Source organism: Sipha flava, unplaced genomic scaffold, assembly GCF_003268045.1.
Source record: "Sipha flava isolate LNK unplaced genomic scaffold, YSA_version1 216_pilon_pilon, whole genome shotgun sequence".
NCBI lineage: Eukaryota > Metazoa > Arthropoda > Insecta > Hemiptera > Aphididae > Sipha > Sipha flava.
The window spans coordinates 564,395-584,688 of record NW_020272841.1 but is presented as its reverse complement, the minus strand read 5'-3'; the positions used below and the strand labels follow the sequence as shown (position 1 = coordinate 584,688).

The 20,294-nt window shown below is 35.0% G+C and overlaps 1 long non-coding RNA gene across 1 annotated transcript; it reads right to left on the bottom strand.

The window, feature by feature from the left end:
* Positions 1 to 228: 228 nt before the first annotated feature.
* On the bottom strand, positions 229 to 18,209 carry LOC112682946. The gene is made up of 3 exons (XR_003148563.1): positions 18,136 to 18,209; positions 17,935 to 18,058; positions 229 to 322 (listed from the first exon to the last, which is right to left on the bottom strand). It is a non-coding gene; the product is annotated as an uncharacterized LOC112682946 (long non-coding RNA).
* Between the last annotated feature and the right edge of the window lie 2,085 nt (positions 18,210 to 20,294).

The following is a 20,294-nucleotide window of genomic DNA, read 5'->3' as shown; positions in this document are numbered from 1 at the left end:
ATATTTGGACGCAATCATGTTCCATTTGCATCTTGAAAACAGAAGATTAGATTTAGAAGATTAAAATACGTATATAAAAAAAAAAAAAAAAAATAATATATCTAATTAATATACAATATTTTTAATTTTAAGAATATTTAATTTCGAACTAATAAACATATTGTGATGAAAATGTATATATTTTAAGTATAATTCATTTAGAACTATTACATGAAATAATGTCGGCAAAATGGTGCGTCGGCGAATCGGGTTGTCGGCCAATCGGTACCGCGTCACGTTCCGTACAAGAAGTCTAGTCGTCGACCCGAGCACACATCGTTTGCTGAAAACACGAACGTACAAACAATAATATTTTTTACCGCCGTTACGATGATAATATCATATTACGAGCGCGGTCTATTACCGGCACAATACCGTTCCGGACAATACTCGGGACGCATTTAATATATAAATATAGTATGTTAATGGCACGGTTTTTCAATGGGGTTTCATCTGCGTGAACACAGAAGTGCCTAACGACGTGGTGCGCCCGTCCGTCCGTCGGCTCGGCTCTCACGACGACGGCGCGTAACATTTAGTCCTGCGCGCCCTAGCCGGGTTAGGCGCGCGCGCGCCGTTGGTGGCCATTAGCCGTTAGCCACCAACTTCACGCGTCTTAAATCATCGTCGCTATCTCGTGCCTCGCGTGTGTTTACCAGCGCTTATTGTGACGCTACACATTTGTGAGCGCGCACAAAAAAAAATCGGTGTCTACCCACTTTCGTCGGTACACGATGAAATGTTTAACAGTCGCGTGTATCATAATATTATTGTACGGGTACCTCTACCTGCGCGTGTGTTATACTATTATTATTGTTGTAAACGATAATATATACGTATATATATATATATATACGATATATATTACGTATATGCGCGTACAATTGCGCGCGCGTGTGTGTACAGGACGCGTTATCCTATTAAAAGGCGACCCCACCCACGACGACGTGTACGGGATTCTCATTAACGGTCGAAAAAGGGACTCCGATCCCCGCGGTGATTTATGTACTCTACGTATTATATAATATCATCAACGCCGGCGAATATCATCGCCGTGCACAATACGCTCGTGCGCGATAGGTAAACAAACATTTTTCTTATTTTCTTGACAGGACGCGCGTATAATACATATACGTGTATATGCACTACGCGTGCATCGCAAACCGTCCGATACGTAATGGCATATTATTATTATATAAATAGACATAATAGCTATACGCTTACGGTCCGCGTACGACTATTCGTTTTATCGATACACCGATCGATCATCGACGCATAAAAGGCGTGTACAAGAACGATTAGTCGTGACGGTGGAGTGCAGGTGCGGGGGCTTTCACGAAGGATTTTGTCGCACGCGACAGTGGAAATAATAATTAAGATCCTGCCTCATGCTTCACCCGGGGCGTTCTCAGTCTTCAGCTGTCGGGCCGCAACGTTCAGTTTTAATATTATTGAACTACCTACGTAAAAATGCTCAAACAGGAAAATGTCATCGAATAAATATTTGAAATAGAAATGCATATATTTATGTATATAGTGTTTATAACAGATATTTCGACTTTATACAAAAGACTCTATAAGAAAACGAATAATATGGTTTCATTGTATAAACGTTTAAAAAAGTTGTTTTATTTAATTATTCTTAGTTAAAGCGGCCTGTAAGTTTGGTGAAGTATCTTGTAATTGGTTATTTTTAATAAATGACAAGATTTTGTTCGTAATATTCGTGTTTGAACGCCTTTATTTTTTCCCTTCATATTTGCCCTATTGTTATATTTCTGACCATTACTGTCATTTAGTTCTGGTTCAAAAATGTTCAACAATCTTAATATAGACTCATAAATTCCTTCGTCAGACGAGATTTCTAATACTATAAAATGTTCTTAAATGCAAATTTCCTTGATATCAAAAAATCTCGAAATCAAAGAAAGTTGTTCAACATGATTAATATCTAGAGTGCAATCCAACATAATAATATATTATTTTTCTTTTCGTACTCATATTAGTATATTTTTTTTTTCCAATAATTCCATTTTGAATAGTTTTTTTACAATAATGAAACATTACTGCAACGATAAAATTCGATACGTTTTACTATTAATAATCATAAGGATTACTTACACACGAATAGATAATAAGATATTTATATTTTTGTTCTACACATATCAATTTATAAAATATTAGTACATATATTAAAGGTACCCCCATTAAAGTAGCGCTCCGTACATCCTCCCGGTTCGTACGTATTGGGCCGGCGCTGATCGTACCCATTTCTACGAATATGTTAATGATTTCCATGGTAAATTACGTTAAACTATTATAAAAGTTAAGTTTTTCTCTCATCTGAAATTTAATTTCTTTGTAAATTTTATCAATGCATTTTAAACGGATAATACGTTCTATGCCGCAGAGTCCTAGGTTGTAATATGCATATATTATTGAGAAATAATAGTACGCATATTCCTGAGTCGTATAAGGAAAAAACGTACTATTGCAAAACCTTTAATGGGCGCCACGCGCGAATTTCAAACAACCACAACAACATCATCATTCGAGGCCAAGGGCAACCAAGTGATGAAACAACACTTGGATATGAAGACCAAGACCAAGGACAGCCACGTGTCGAAAACAACACAATTAAAACAGAATCAGCAGAGTATATAAAGGCTCCGTTTCAACACCAACGGCAGACGTGTCCAGCTATCAGACTAAGCCCTTCCGAGTTGCGTCTCGATATTGTTAGTGCACGAATTTATAATTTATATTTTTGTATCTATGTCTGTGTTTATTAAAGTATTTACAAGTGTTTGAAATAATTGTTTAATCAAATTTATCCCGATCCAACAACATCATTACGATAGGTACCTGTTTTTATTGGGTACCACGTAACAAGGTATATTATATTCAACTTAAATCTTTTCCAACGAGGTTTTATGACACGCAATATCAATAAATGCGCAAGATATTTTTTTAATTTTTTAGTGATAAAATTTAGGTTACGGATAAAGTTTTGCAGATAACTACGAACAATTTTATTGGCTTTTATTGAAATTCCTATATTTTAACACAAAACGAGTTATTTAACTCAATACTATATAGTTTTCAGTCAAACCACTATTATCGCAGTATGGGCTGCGAAAAGCTTGCAATATTTTTATAAACTATGTTTATACAAAAAAATAAGTCGAAAGTCCCGATTTACGATTTAAAATTTTATAGAAAACGATATTGGAATCATATAATTTTGAAATAAAAAATTTAAAAAATGACAGGTTTATTACTCGTGTTTATTTATTTACCAAAGATGGTTTTATTTTAAATTTGACTTTGGCTTTTTATTCATTTATGTTTTATTTTTTGAAAACGTTAAGTACATTCACTTTTTCTCAAACCATTGATCGTTGTTGCAGGTGGCTGCGTGTCCGAACGCTCATTAAAAAAACATTGTTCTATTGGCCGGTACAACGACTTTGTGATATGAAATACGTTTGTGATGCGTACAAAATAATAATCGACCGTTTTCGGTGGCTGTTGCGACGTGTGTGTAAAAGCGTGTATGGTGTATTAACGATGACAGTCGAAAAGGAATTGAAAACACATTTTATTACTACACGGCGATGATTGATGCGTTGTTTGTTATAGATTTTACCAGTGCCGTACGCCGTGTAACAACAATACGCCAATAATAATCATAATAATAACACGATAATGATAACAGTAACGGCGCCTTGCGGTCGTCGCAGCGATGATGACGGCCCGAGGACGTGGTTTGCTTCTGTACTCACTTCTGTACTGACGCGCTAAACGCTGTACAGTTGATATTGATATACGAGTACTCGATGATAATAATTATTATTATACGTACACTCGGCCGACGTGATTTTTCTCGACGGTAATAATTAATGGTCGAACGCCGTCGTGTGTATTTATTATCATTGTACTGTCATGTTTATTATATAATACCACGCTCGTAGACCAATACTCCACGGACGAAATGTGAATGGCCGTCGACAATGAATACGGACGAGCGAGTACGGAAAAAGAGACGGATACTAAAACGAGAAAACGTAATTTTCTAGACGACCGGACGATAAACGACTGCATTAAGTACGATGACAGTTGGCAATACTATATTACTATTATCTCTCTCTCTTTTTATATATATATATACGTGGTTAATTTAATTTTATTGATTTTATGTACTCCGTGTTAATACAACATGATTGATAATTGGTTAAAGGATGTCAAATTGGCGTTTAATCGTGTGTTAAAGAGTTTCGTTTTTTATAACAGGAATGCAAACATTTATTTTATATCAGTTCGATGTAAATGTTTGATTAGAATTATTAAAAATGCATTTTATGTTTTACAATGTTCGCAAAATTCGATACTATTTTACTCATTTTTATGTATATAGTTAAATAAAGTAACTATCAATTTCAAAAATTGAATCGTCACAAAAGTGTCCCTTATTTAGAGGTGTTTTTATAGAAAAGTAATGAAAATATCCCTGTTCCCGAAAAAAGGTCCGTTATTAAGAGGTGTTCGTTAAGGGATGTTTCACTGGTTTCATATACGTAAATACGTAAATACACAACATGCACAATATTTGCAGTAGTATTTAATACTTAAATGTACAGGCGTACATCATCGGTAGAGCCGCACTTTTGAATAAGTTCGTTCGACTCGAGCATGTACACGTTGGAATCGTATAGACATTCTAGTCGATTGAATTGGAATTACGACGTGTCTCCAGACGACTCGTATACTCGGGCTTACGGAGTTTTTCCCAGGGAATTAAACGTCGATTTCGATTTGTGGAGTTTTTCGGATCGTCAAGAACCTACACGACCGTATCGTGCGGGTATTTATCGAGCACGGCGGCGAGGAAAAAAAATCGATTCACTTACGTTACGTCTTATCGTTCGGTACGGTTTTGACGTGTTCGAACGCGCACAAAAGGATAAGAGGGTTTTGACATCCGCCCGGAGTGCAACGCTTTCGTCTGCCGAAGGTCGGGTGGGCTTCACGATCGGAAATCACCCTAATCACGGTGTCCAACGACGACGACGCGTTTGGGTACATCTACATGGAGCGTAACATATTAATACCCGTACGATATCCGTAACATTTACATCTCACGAAAACGATCGGATGGACGATAACGGTTAAAGCCTCTCTTAAACACTATTATCATTATTATTATTATTATTGTTGTTTTCGGGTACGTGTGAACTTGCGTGACTGACATTTCGGATGTGTCCGCGGAGCGCTTGACACCACGATAAAACGTTTTTCTTCTGTTCGTTTATTTATCATAAACGTTTTTATCGACTGTCGAATAATATATTCCCAGCTGTTTCGTCGTTACACACATTAATGAACATATGTATTGTACGTTATCGAGTATTGTTACTTGTAATAAAATGATAGTGTTAAAAACATAAAATCATCGTTTTTAATAACAAAGTGTCGAAATCTGTTCACATCGAGTTATAGATATATAGATATACATGGATCAATATGGTGTTATAATATTGTAAAACATAACATTAGTGATATTACTCATATGTATATTAGTATTAGTAATTAGTAAATTAAATTAATTTTAACTATATATTAATATCTTTTGACATTTAATATAATAACAACTTTATCAAAAATAAATAATTATCTAAAGCGGCATCAATAAACTATCGGATGATTACATTATCATTATATAATAAACACATTTCATTTATATCAAAATCACCTCCATATTCCTAATTAATGTCGGCTAACATCACACAAAATAATCAAACAAATGTCAAAAGATAATACTATAAATATTACATTATTAGTATTAGGACATTATCTGAAATTGTAAAACAATTATAATAATTATTAAAAAATGACGGTAAGAAGGGCAATCTTGTCAATACTCCAAAGGGCATACGAAGAGAATCAACACGTTTTCATTGTACGCCTGCGAAGTATTGACGAGATTTGTCAGTCGTATCTGAATTTTAAATATTTTTAAGTGCGTTTAATTATTTTAAAATATTTGTCAACTCAAAATCTATATGTTGTACGAGAAGTGAAATAAAGGTAAGAATTAAAGAAATTCACTTTTAGAACTCTTAAAGTTCATCCCTTATTTAATCCTTTTTCTGTATTACTACAATGGGTATATACGGTGTTGGGAACTTATCACCGGACGTTGCAAGTACAGGGTAAGCAATTAATGACATAATGTTCAATACAGGTTGTAATAAATTCAGTTCATATTTTTTTCAGTAATATTTTCATCGCCTTTTGTTGATAAAAAAATGTTAATTAAAAATTTACAATTGTATATGAACATCTTTTCTTCAAAATATAAATGTTTATATAATTTAAATTTACTGAAAAAGGGTAAATATAAAGTATTAAATTATATGCTCTAAAGATGTAAAAACTAAAAATCATTCCATTTTAAACGAAATATTTTGGTAATTTCATAAGAAATGTACATTGTTGGTATAACATACAATAATAAAGTTACCGTGCGTATATCTATAACAAATCAATATTTTAATCGGTGATAATTTGACCGAAATAAGTTAATTACGTTAATTATAAATTAGCACCATACGCTCGACACGAGACAGGTACATGCGGACCCGACTCAAACGTTTACTTACACTTATGCAAACTTAAGTTTTGCCACCCCTTACGTGTAAATACTACATCAAATGTTTCTTTTACATAAACAATACTAAAATAAACTTAATTCCGATGTTTATTCATGTAAATTTAACGATTTAATAGATTAATACATTTGTAGACAAGTAAACCACTACTAATTCAAATAAAACAAAACGGTTTTACGAGTCTTCATTTTTACCACACATAATTTGATATGAGTAGCTACTAAAGGGAATGTAATTTTTTTTTTTTTTTAACCATCCATATTTTAAAAATGTTAAATGCCGCCCTAGGCGCGGGCCTATGTCCGTGCGCGCACGCGCGTAAAGACGAATTGAACGTGCACACGCGCCAACATTTACACTCCAAGACACGCGCGCGCACGCGGAACCGCGCGACAGGAGTTGAAAATACGCGCGAGGGGTGTGTTCGATGCCCTCGATTACTGCACCGTCGAGGGGACGACGACTTTCGGGAACCAGTGTTTGTGTAGCGCTTGTTTATTTATGTTTAGCTTTCCTATTTTTTTTTTCCACTTCGTTTTTTCTAACCTTCCCCCCCCCCACCGGGATGCACGTCAAAACAAACGCGCGCCCGACCGCTTGACGAATATCCTTTCGTATGTTACGTTCTATTATTGTTCCGCGTTACGCGTGTACAATCCCCGTAATGCGTATAAACGATATCAGATGCGCTCTTGATCCTCGAGGATTATCCGCGATTTTCTTCATAAATCATACCGTACGCGCACACCAACTTATGTTGCGGCGAGGGTGGCTCGGCGTTTTTTTTTCGTATTTATTATTATTTTTTTTTTTCATTTTTTTTCCACTCTCCCGCCGCACACCATCCGCATCCGTCCCGAATTAATTTATTAGAATGTACCGCCGCCGCCGTCGCATTCGAAACCGCGTCCGATGAGATTACGACGTTTAATTATTCGTAAATGGAAATCGACGGCGGTCCCGTGTCGAATCCGCAGCCACCCGGTGCTGGTTAAAGCCGTGAGCCTCGGTCGTACACAAAACGTATCTGCCATTTAGTCCGTAATTATAATATTATTGTCTCGCAGCGGTCCGGAAACTTTTTATCATCTGCGATTATTATTTTACTTCCATTTGCATCCGCGCCACAACCCCCCATCCGGTAGTCCCCACCGTTCTGCAAACACATTATTACATTTATTATTTACATTATTACATAACTCGCAACGATTACGATAATGCATGCACCGCCAAACAACATACGGTGCGCGGGAATCTATCCCGAAGGCTCCAAGAATCTAAGACATACTCGAATTAGCGAGTTTAGGGATTGCGAACAGTCCGAGACGCACGATTATTTTTGCACACCGCATACTAACGAGTCCCTCCATCGTAAGTAAATCGTGACACTTAAGGACGTGTTTTAATAGAAATCGCGTTCGATTTAAACTAAATCCACCTTTGATTGTGTTTAGATTAATTGCGTTATAACGTCGTAAGAACAAATGGTACCAGTGCGCCGCAACGAATATGAAAATAGTTTCCATATTGTTTCCCATCTGGGAACGGTTCGTATGCACGAGACGTAAACACACGTATGAATACAAGCGATCAACGCCGATACCGTCGTCGACTGATGGTTGTCGGTACTCGGCTTTAGCGAAACGTATAAGAAAAAAAGGAATAAACACGGTATGTTTACGATTGATGCGGCCGTTGATCGCGGAGAGGCTGTATACGCAGTTCGTCCGTGTAGACTCTTCAGAGTTTATGCAGTCCTGGCGAATTTTACCGACTCGGATTGCAGCGGTATTCTCGGAACAATCTACCGGCAAGGACAACAATAACACCGAACAACAATATCCGTACGGCTTGTACACACCTGACGCGAAGGCATAATTGTGTGCGCGCGCTGCGGTCTACCCCGTTGCGGTGGCTGCTGTCTCGTTACGAGAATACGGCTACTTTGCATTCTCCTGCTGGAGCACGTACGCGCCCATCCGAGAGCCTACATAATTCATGATTAATCTCTTGCGGTCTTGCGTGTTCAAATGTCATGTAGTTACAATAGTACAGTTCCTCGTGTGCAACTCGCTGTACGTTGAAACGTAATTGGATACCGATACACCGGTTCACTTGTAATATTACAACTTGAAACGTTTCCGCGTCGATTTCATTATAGACATTGCAATGTTACGTGACAATGAACTATCGTTGTCACACGCTTGCGTTTTGCATACCAATTTCGTGTGCGCTATGCGGCAAAAGGCGGAATCAGTGACGTCCAACTTTAAGGAACAGCATTATTGTTAAATATTTTTTTTTACAATTATACTATCACGCACACCACAGAAATAGCACGCATGAGACACGGCTATGAACTGTCGACTGCCGATGGATAAGTATTCCTAGAGCGAGGTCAATCCCATTCATGAGTTACTGTTTTAACAACACTTGTTACGGAGGTTCAGCGCCACTAGGCGGAACAGTACATCAAAGTTATCAATTATTATCAAGCTTAATGGTTTCACGTGCAATGACTTCGGTCAAGCAGTACCGAGTTCATCACCATTAAACGTACGGCGCTGGATCATTAAACTGCTCACTGTAGTACGTATTCCACTGAAATGTTTTAGTTATTTTTTTATAACGTTTTATATTGATCAAAACTGTTAAAACATGTACTATATATAAGTGTGTATATATATAAATGGACAAACCATCAATAAATACCAATCGACCAAAAAAATAGCTTATTTACTTAATAAATAATTCACTTGTTTTTTTTTTAAAAAAAGTCGATTGTTCATCCTAAACAATGCGTTTTCTATTTAAACCGCGGCGCGTAAGAGTATGATAAAATTTCTTGTGAAAGCCGTTATTATTATAATTATTTAAAATACATATCACTCAGTGACGGGTGTAATACGCGTGTACAGTGGTCTGTAGATACAACATCATGTACGCGCGTATATTTCCTGGAGGGTAAACAACGATGATCGTACACGAGTTCCACGAGTATATGTACGAACCGAGGCGGCGCGCACAGTGCGGCGAAATACATCCCTCGCAATCGTGTGCGCAGACGCCCCTTCAATTAGCTACGGCGGAAAGGGATTTCCGACCGGAGACCGAGTAATTCCCTCGAGCAGTATATATACACACACGCGCGCGCATACGAACAGTTCTACGACGTATATAAAACTGCAATTTGTGGGCGGCGGCGGCGGCAGCGGACAAGTGAGTCGTCGCCAAAAGGGTGTTCCTCCCTTCGTGCAAAAACTTAACTATACATTGTGCGCGCGCGTGTGTGTGCGCGCACGATCATCGTTGAATACAAATAAAGCGCCGCTGACTTATTGCCAATTATCCGAGGTTAATCTGTCACGAATAAACTTCCGTCGCAAACGTTTTCGGCCCTCTGCTCTCCGCCCCCTCCCCCAAAACTCTCTCGTGTCAAATTATCTTTGTATCGATCGCTTGTGGCGACGGCAGCGGTGGTGACGGCACAACGCGTGTGATTCTCTTCAAACACAAATGCCTACGTAGTATTACACACACACCACCATTATTATGCGCGGTCAGCTTTTGTGGCGCGTGTCAGAAAATTAAATCTAATTATAAACGAATGCAATCACTCTTAAAGTTGAGTTCATTCTGACCCTTGATATATTAACCTACTCATATCGATTGTAATGCGACTCGGAGTCTAGAAAAACCATTTACAAATAAATTCGGTACATTATTGTTATAGTGCTTATTCGATTGATGACGAGTTGAATTTCAATAAAACCTCAAATATTTAAATGGACATAGTTCTAAAAATACGATGCAGATAATTTGTATGTTTACTTTGTGACTGCAGTACTAAACGATGGTGTCTGATGTTGTACGATGCACATTATTTATTTGATACACCTACGTGTGCTGTTTTTCTAAACCATTAAGATTAATTTTTATATTTAACATCCTTACATATTTTTATTTTAAAATATTTCACGGATATTAAACGTCAATAGTTAACACAAACATATAAACAAATTTCATAATCGATATTTTACGATAATCTACCGAGAAATAATAATACGACGCAAATACGATAATACATTAACAGATAAAAATTACATTAAATTACTATTTGTTGGAATCCACGGTACTAAATCCTTCAAAAAAAGTGTTATTTTATATCAATGCGTTAATTTCGCAACAACATTCTGTGACCAAATTATGAGAACATCGATCGTATAAGCGAGCATGGCTTGCGAAATGTTTGAAATGTGAGTAGAGGACAATTTGTTCCTCTTGAACGTTTAAATGTCTCGGTATATATGTAAAATATTTGTCGTATAAGCCACAGCATATAATTTACTAACGTCGAAACAAAGCGGTTCCCTTAAATTTCATCGATCACGGATTTTCGCCCAAATAAATGCACGTTTATCCATCACTGTTGTCAGCAGTCGGACGAAACCTATTGGAAGTCGATCACCCTTGCTGTTCTGGTTGTTATGCCATCGGTTGAACGTCCTGAGCAAGTGGCTATCACCAGTACTCCAGAGACAGACCTTCGTACGGCGTTATCCTTATAACTTACTTACTTTTCGTCCTACACAGGACGTATATGTTGAAGAGAAACATTTCGTAGAAATCTATAAAGTTTACTTGTAGTTAATTTAATATTTCTTAAAATACAAATCCAATACAAATTACGATTGTTGTTACATAGTAGACAATACTATTAATACGTACCGTTTTCATACTGTTCTCTGTTTACCAACTGCATTTTTAAATATAACTCATTATAATGAATATATGAACGTCAAAACTACGGACTTTGGATGTGATTATGACAATTTGAAACCATTCGAGCGTTTTAATAATGTTTATAAAATAACTCCTCGTTCACATTTCAATATTTTAATTTAAATAAAACATTCAAGTCCGATTTCTCTGTGTTCAAAATTTGAAGTATTTTGTATACAGCGCTGTGCACTATATATATGTTCAATGAAGATATTAAAAAATATTTAGTTTGTTTATACATCCAATATGTGATATACATGTATTCGTATTATTTAATATTGAATTTTCGACAGTTTTTTTGGAATTCATAGCCCATGCTGTACACATTTTATTTATTAACTATTAAAATTACACGAAATAAACATAAGTTAATACTTCATCGCTGAAATGTAAGATAGCCAAACAGTTTAGATATAAAGATAACATAAATTAAATATGTTACGGCTAAAGTCCGAAACATGGCTAAAGTGCACATTATCCGGATATTGAGCACTCTAACCACACTGGTTGGATAAAGTAAACCATCGTTTCTCAACCTTTTTAGTGTCGCGACCCCCAAATAGGTATAAAATATGGTCAGTTACTTCGCGACCCCCCTCTCCATTAATATTAGGTAAAAATTTGATTTGAATTTACATTTTGTAAATCAGCGTTTTATTATTTTTGACCTACGCGACTCCAAGTCAAGGTGTTCGCGACTCCCTGGTTGAGAAACGCTGAAGAAAATAATTAACATTTAAAATCATAGTTTTGTATACATTACCCGGCTAAAGTAACTTTAGTCATCGTGTATGGCTAATGTATAATATCATTAATAAATTCATAATTATATTTTATTTCAATAAAATTAATTAATATAAGTTAACAATTAAATAATAATAAACTCAGTGTTAGCGTGTAAATCAAATTGCAAAACAAATAAATGCAAATGCAAAGCATCAGGTGTTCTATGCAATTCAAAATGTCATCAAAGTTTACCGTATTTAAATAAATAATAATAAAAAAAACATTATCTAATAAATAATATTAATAATATATGATAAAAATAAATTTAATATTGCATAAAATGTAGTTAATTAATATTTAATTTTTAACTTATATGCCATAACATGATGGCTAAAGTTGCTTTAGCCGGGTAATGGGTACAAAATTATGATTTTAAACGTTAATTGTTTACTTTATCCAACTAATGTGGCTAGAGTGTACAATATTCGGATAATGTGCACTTTAGCCATGTTTCAGAATTTAGCCATAACATATATATGAATCGATGATAAATAAATAATAATAATAATTTAATGAATGAAAAAAAAAGTTTTGTTAGAATATAAGACAATTGTGCGTTTTTATCAAAATCATTTTTTTTTTCCATCACAATAGTAATTGCTCTAATGTAAAATAATAAAGTATTTCCCGGTCGAGGCCAGGTAACTCAATTATTATCTTAATGGCTGTATCCGAGTTGCGGTCAGAGACGATTTTTGAAATAAGGACATATAAAAAAAAAACTAATAACTATTCAGATTATTTTGATTTTTCGCAGTTGTGGAAAAAATGTTAATATTTATCTGTTCGTATTCATGTGAATTATATCTCAAAAATCTAAAATAATATTAACCATGATTCCAAATTTTTTTTGGAAGTATATAAGAACTCTCAAGTCTAACAAATCAAGTATCCCATCCTCTGTTAAGTGGGATGATGTAGTTGCAGATAATATTGAGAATACCTCGAAGTTATTTGCTAATTATTTTTCTTCAGTGTATTCGTGTAATAATATCCCTATTATGCCTCAAGAACTACCGTATACAAATTATTGTCAGGATCATAATTTAAATTCGTGGGTTATCTTTGAAACAGAAATATTAGATTCATTTGGCTCGTTAAATCAAGCAAGTGGAGCGGGACCTGATAGCTTACCACCCATATTTTTAACATCTTGTCTTCCTGTACTTATCAAATCTCTTCATTATTTGTTTAATCGATCTCTTTCTATCGGCGTATTTCCTCATTTTTGGAAGAAATCATATATTACACCTACCTTTAAATCCGGCGATAGAAGTAATGTTACGAATTATAGACCTATATCCAAATTATCAATTATTCTGAAGGCTTTTGAAGCGATAATCACTAAAAAGTTATCATATTTAATCTCTAAAAACATATCTATCCATCAGCATGGCTTTCTTTCTAAACATTCTATTCAAACTAATTTGATATTTAAAAATTTCCTAACTAAATCTGTAGATAAAGGATATCAAGTAGATACTATCTTACGGATTTTCAAAAAGCGTTTGACAAAGTTAATCATACATTATTGTACCATAAATTAATAGCCTTCGGATTTGGGGGCAACTTTCTTGAATGGCTCTACTCTACCTTACTAATCGTACTCAATCAGTAAAAATCTCGTTTTACTATTCAGATGAGTATGCGGTGACCTCGGGTGTTCCTCAGGGCTCTCACCTAGGACCGTTATTATTCTTAATTTTTATTAATAATCTCTCATTGGTCCTTGATACTAACATTAATATTTTGTTGTTCGCAGATGATGCAAAATTATACTTTGATATTAAATCAATTAATGATGCAAATAGGTTAGAATCCAATCTTAATACATTTTTTCAATGGAGTGAACGAAATTTGCTTCCACTAAACATTAGTAAATGCCAAGTTATATCCTTTTCACGTAATAAAAATCCAATTATATTTCAATATCAAATCAATAACCATTATCTGGATAGAGTTTATACTGTTAGAGCTTTGGGTATCTACTTTGAGAATGACTTGTCATTTAAACTAAATCATAGTATAATTATTATTTAATAAATATATATATTATTAATAAATCACTTAAAATGCTTGGTTTCATAAATAGAAGCACTAAAGAATTTAAAAACCCTTTATATGTCGTTAATGAGATCTAATCTTGAATTTGGTTCAATTATTTGGGCTTAAAATTATTTTAAATATATTAATGATCTAGATAATGTTCAATATAAATTCTTGAAAAGAATTTCGTATATAACTAATATACATATAACTAGAAATACCGTTCATATTATTGAAAAAGGTCTGAGCCTAGACTCTCTTAATGTCAAGCTTCAAATAGCTGACATTATGTTATTATACGATATTTTAAACAACCTCATAGACTGTCCTGACATATTATTTGAAATTGGGTTTCACGTTCATAGTATAAACACAAGGAACATGGATCTTTTCATTATTCTTAAGTATAATACCAATAGTGGGAATAGTACGTTCTTTTCAAGAGCTCTTGTTTTTGCCAATAAAATATCAACTAAATTAGATTTTTTTGTACTTTTTCGTAACATATTTAGAATTAAGGCTTTAGAATTAATAAGATCATTATAGTATTAGTATTTTGTATCATTATAATATTAATTAATTAAGTTTTTAATTTACCTCATTGTTTTATATACACATGTTATTACAACAGTTGTTAAAATATTGTAAAAAGGGCATTACCCGTTAATCTATAAATAAATAAATAACAGTTGCGGTTACGCGAATTGTAGGTAATATCCTAGTTACGGTTATATACCTATTACTTATCTGTAAAGTTTGTAAATAAAATAAATAAAATTGTACAGTGGCGTACATATAACTTTTGTATGGAGGGAATCAATCGCAAACAAATCAATATGGAAGAAAAATTCCCAAACCAAAGGACTTGCACTTTCAAAATAATAAATTATAATAAATAATAAATATATATATATTGGATGTGTCAAAATAATAATTTAAAATAAATCATAGAAATATTTTTTTGTTTCCTTATAATTTCCTTACATTAAGAATACTATTTTATAGAATTTTTAAAAGACCTATAGGGGGATCTGACTCCCACATCGCCCCTTGCATACGCCCCTGCAATAGTAATATAATCATGAACTAGATGATCACCAATCAATGATACGGCAAAAGGTTAATTACAGTATTAAACGTAAAGCAGTGGAGCAGTTGAGCGAGCGTCCCTCCAAAATTTTTTATTCTGAGATTTCAAGTACAGAACTCAGTGTACTGGGGTTAAATGGCGTTATATTGATTAGAAAAAATATTCACATTGCAAGAATAAATTTTCACCCGAAGTTGCCGCGTGACTTTTCATAATTACTACGGCAATTTCAAACCTACACAATAAAAATAGTGTAGACAGTCCTAAGTCTGTTTATAAAATGGAAAGAAAAATGTAGAAACTTTTTTGTAAATAAAATAGTATGGTATATGCCATGTATACTAGATATATATTTTGAGTGAACGCAACTAGTATGTAACCTTTTTGTTAGGTGACCGCAACTAGTATACACCGATCTTAATATACTGATGAATATATATTTTAATATTTTTAACAATATAGTATATTAGTATATTATACTTTTAAAATAAAGTGCACTTAAAAAACACAAAAAAACCATAACAGAAATGTATAGTATTGTTTTAATAATGATCATTGATAAAAATGTAACTGTTGATAACTAATGAAACTATGATTTATAAAACAAAAGTTTTTTAAACATCGAATAAACGCATATTATAATTAGGTATTTGAAGATGTATTTGAAATTTTAAACTCACATGCCCATACACCAAACAATGATTTGTAAAAAGTAACATTGTTGTAAAAAAAATAAGAAAGTTGTTCGAAGAAAAATGTAATTAAATAACCATCATGTTATTTCATTAGTGATTTTGTAAGAGCATATAATGTATAATTTTTTACGTTATTTACTCTTTGATTCTGCGTAAATACTAGAATCGTTACCAATAAAACGTTGGTGTTCAGTTGGGCTTCTAAACGATTCTACTGTTAAATGCATAGAACATCAGTATCCAATTAAATTGGGGCATAAAGGCTGTGTAGCTATTATTGTATTCCACATCTGTATTAGCCCTTTGTGTAATTGTATTGGATGCGGACACGATAAATTTAGAGTTGACGTACAGACGCAGAGAGATCCAGATATGTGACACGTTGGGCGGACGAGAACTCACTGCCAAAATCGGGCTCTAGAGGAGTACCTAAATATTTGATACAAAATATAACAGTACAGCGAAGAAGGATAAGTGCACGCACACGCAAATTATTCAAAATTATTATAATCGTTTTACATAGCGGACGTGGACCGTAGATTGATCATGGAAAATCGATAAGCGACGATCGATTTGTTAGGTTATTGATAGTAGATGGTTACATTTTATCGACGGATTGGAAAAAAAAATTGTAATAGGTTTCTATGTCGTTTATAAAATCCATATAAATTGTGACACACCTTGTTAATATTTGACGAATTATGTTATTACTTTTATCATCGTTCAAAATTATAATTATGAAATCTACTACCTGGTGTATTTCTATAAATGTATTCATCTTATATTCCTTTTATCCAAACACATACTACAGAAGTATATTTAATTAATTATAATACAAAGCGTGTATTTGAACCGACCGTTTTATTAGGTTATATGTTTTGGACATTCATAAATATAAATATATTATGAGTAGTGTTAAAACAACAAGAACCAATAACATAAAATGCAGGTCACAGGAAGTACAAGACACATAAAAAAATGAATGCATATTAATTTCGTAATAGGAAATAGTTAATATAACGTTTTGGGATATAAGAAAACAATTGTAAAATAATCAATACCGTTAACTAGCATGTGAGCAATAATGATGTTAATAATTACGTTAAGCAAATTTATAAAAGGGAGAGGACATGAAAAGGAAGGGGCTCCTGTGACGGTCGTGTCGCTCGACCATTACGGAAACATATGCGTTGTATTGAGTTACCATAAATCAAGTCGTTCGTCTGTGTTAGTACGTACGATTTGATCGGCGTATACGACATATGTATGTATACTTACTAAATATTATTATTTCATAATGGCTGTTGCCTCTTGGTTATTTGGCGTGAGAACAATTTTTTTTTTCTCCCGAAGAATGAGTTCTTATAACGGATAGACGTATCTAGAAGGACGCTGTTGCGGCGGATCAGATACGACGACGACGGCAGAATGCATTAATATTGTTATCGCGTGTCGAATTTGTTTTACATAAATTTACATTTTGTGTGCGGCACACGAACGAGAGACCCCCGCCAACGTTGTCCGGTCCGCGGCGAAAGCCCCTACCCTCTCGGCCAACGGCCATGTTCGGTCGAAACCAGTAGTTTTTCGTCAGACCTGTCCGCCGGAATCGTTTATAGGATTATTACGCAGCACCGTACACAATATATTATGCTTACATGACGCAACACCGTTGATTATTAATCAAAATCTGTTACGACGAAATCAACGGTAATAACACGTTGACGTATTCTGTCCTGCGTACCTATATAGGTTATACTAACCTAACCAACGTATAATATCGATATGGTACGAACGCGTCAACTAAACTTCGCGCAACACTTACCTGGTTCGTGTCTGTGCGACGTGTACGGTCCACTGTAACATCTGTGATTTGATTCGAACTTGACTTGGGAGGCGGTAAGAACAGGGCCGGCGAAAGCTATGGACGACTTGCCCAGGGTGCCATACTGAAAACTATTTTTATCTAATTTATCTTTTAACATGCATTAACAACCTACAGGTAGTAAGAATATAACAGTTGTACCTTTTACTTCAATACTGCGTCGAGACCGTTGGTTTTGATGTAAAAATAATGCAACATACTGCATACCACCGCATCTGTGTGTGTAAATAAAATATAATATAGACAGTCGTAATAATTATTTTCATCAAAAATTTACCTATTTATAAATAAATTCATATAATTAAGCGATTACGTAAAACCGTCCGGACCTTACGACGAAAATACCGCGGTGTGGCGTAAATCAAAAAGACACAGTTGCCTGACACACACAATTTATTGTTTTTGACGAGCTCTCGCTACGTACGTACGTGCTGTGTAATGTCAAATGTGTAAGCTAATAAGTAACAGTCAACAGGTTATCAATGTTCATATTTTTTGTATTCATATTTTATAGGCAGTGGTGGCGTGAAATAATATATTCCTCGAAAAATCTTTCATAAAGTAAAAAAACGCCAAACTTAAAATTAGAACTATTATATTCTTGCAACGAAAAAAAAACCTGTCCACATAATGCACTGATATAAAAACCAAATTAAAATACTAAATACATTCGAATTTTATTTAAACTAACTCACTAAAAAATTTAATTTCACTACTACTCAAACTAAGTGGTTTGGAGGGGAGGGTGCCAAAACAAGGTTTCGCTTAAGGCGTTAATTACTTTTAATGCCGGCCCTGGGTAAGAGGGATATGCATACCGAATTCGTTCGACAACTATTACGTTTTTTTAGTAACTCCTCCACTGATATACGTACTTATACCGTATGCGGCGACAATGATGTCGGGATATTAGTTGTGTTTATAATATCGTAGCTCGCAGATGATTTTCGCTGTTGCTAACATTGTCGGTAACGGTGGAAAAATATAATCATAAAAAACGTCCGACAACTGTGTACACAACCCTGCAACGACAACCGAAAAGATGGAAAATGAAATAAAACCGAACTCGCGGACGGACAATATGCCCGATATTCCGTCAAATGCATCGACGACTGTAAAAAAATCATCAAGTACGCATGCGACCGGAGCACGTAACGTCAATTGAATTCGATTATACATAGTGGTTTTTTTTTTTTTTTAGAAGAAGAATTCGGACGGAATAGAAGTGAAAAGAGAGAAACAAAAACCCAGCCGTCGATTCCCTCGGTACGATTCCGGTTATAGGTTATTATCTATTAGCGATATTGCCACCGCGTTTACGTCCGACCTCGTAAATCATGCGCATAAATATATTATTATGTAAGACGTATAAAGTTGCGCGCACGGCGGTCGTAAAAACTCGAGTTCGGAGGGTTCCCGGGTGACGTTAGAACAACCGTCGTGTACGTTACTCATGATTGATATTTCTCCACTCGGATAATCGTCGGGCCGACGCTGCGTGGGAAACATCTCGTGACGGCCACGGCAGCACACGGTCCCCGAGTCCATTACGTACCGGTGCAGGTACGATCGGCGTAACGCACGAAAACCGTTAACGACGGGACGCGCGTCACGACCCCGTCGGGAAATCATACGCGAAACGGTTGCGGCCGCCGTACGCGCGTGCTGTTGCGCGCGGGAAATTCGCGCACGCGTAAACGCGTTATCCGCGGCGACCGGTGCCGCGTTAAGCCGTGTAGCCTCCCCGGGGCTAATTTAAATATAACCCGCCCTTAAGAAAATTACAATTCGAAATTATGTACACCGCACTATTAATTACGGTCAGTGCCGTATTAACGGATAGCATAGAAGTGTACTATTTACGTATTTACGAATCATTAATATCTATATCATTTATATTTTAAACGTAATAAAACGTAATAATTATAAATTTAAAAAATTACCATATGTGACAAAATATAACCATTCATTACTTTTTATACTATTTTTTTTTTTTATATTTGATTTGATAGTCCCAAACTGGTGAATAACTTCTGACCAATCAGTCTGTTTTAAAAGATCATCTTCTATGTTTAATATTGAAAGCGATGACACACAATCATACAAGAAAAACTATAATTATATATTTTCTATTATATGTTGATCCTCAAAAATTTGCCGCCCCATCAAACATCATAAAATTTCCCACTCCTGGGGCAATCGTCTCCCCTTACCCCTTCCCGTAAAACGTGATGATTAACCGTTAACATCGGTCGAATTATTTCCCGATCGGCGCGCCCAAACGGAAGACCGGAAACACG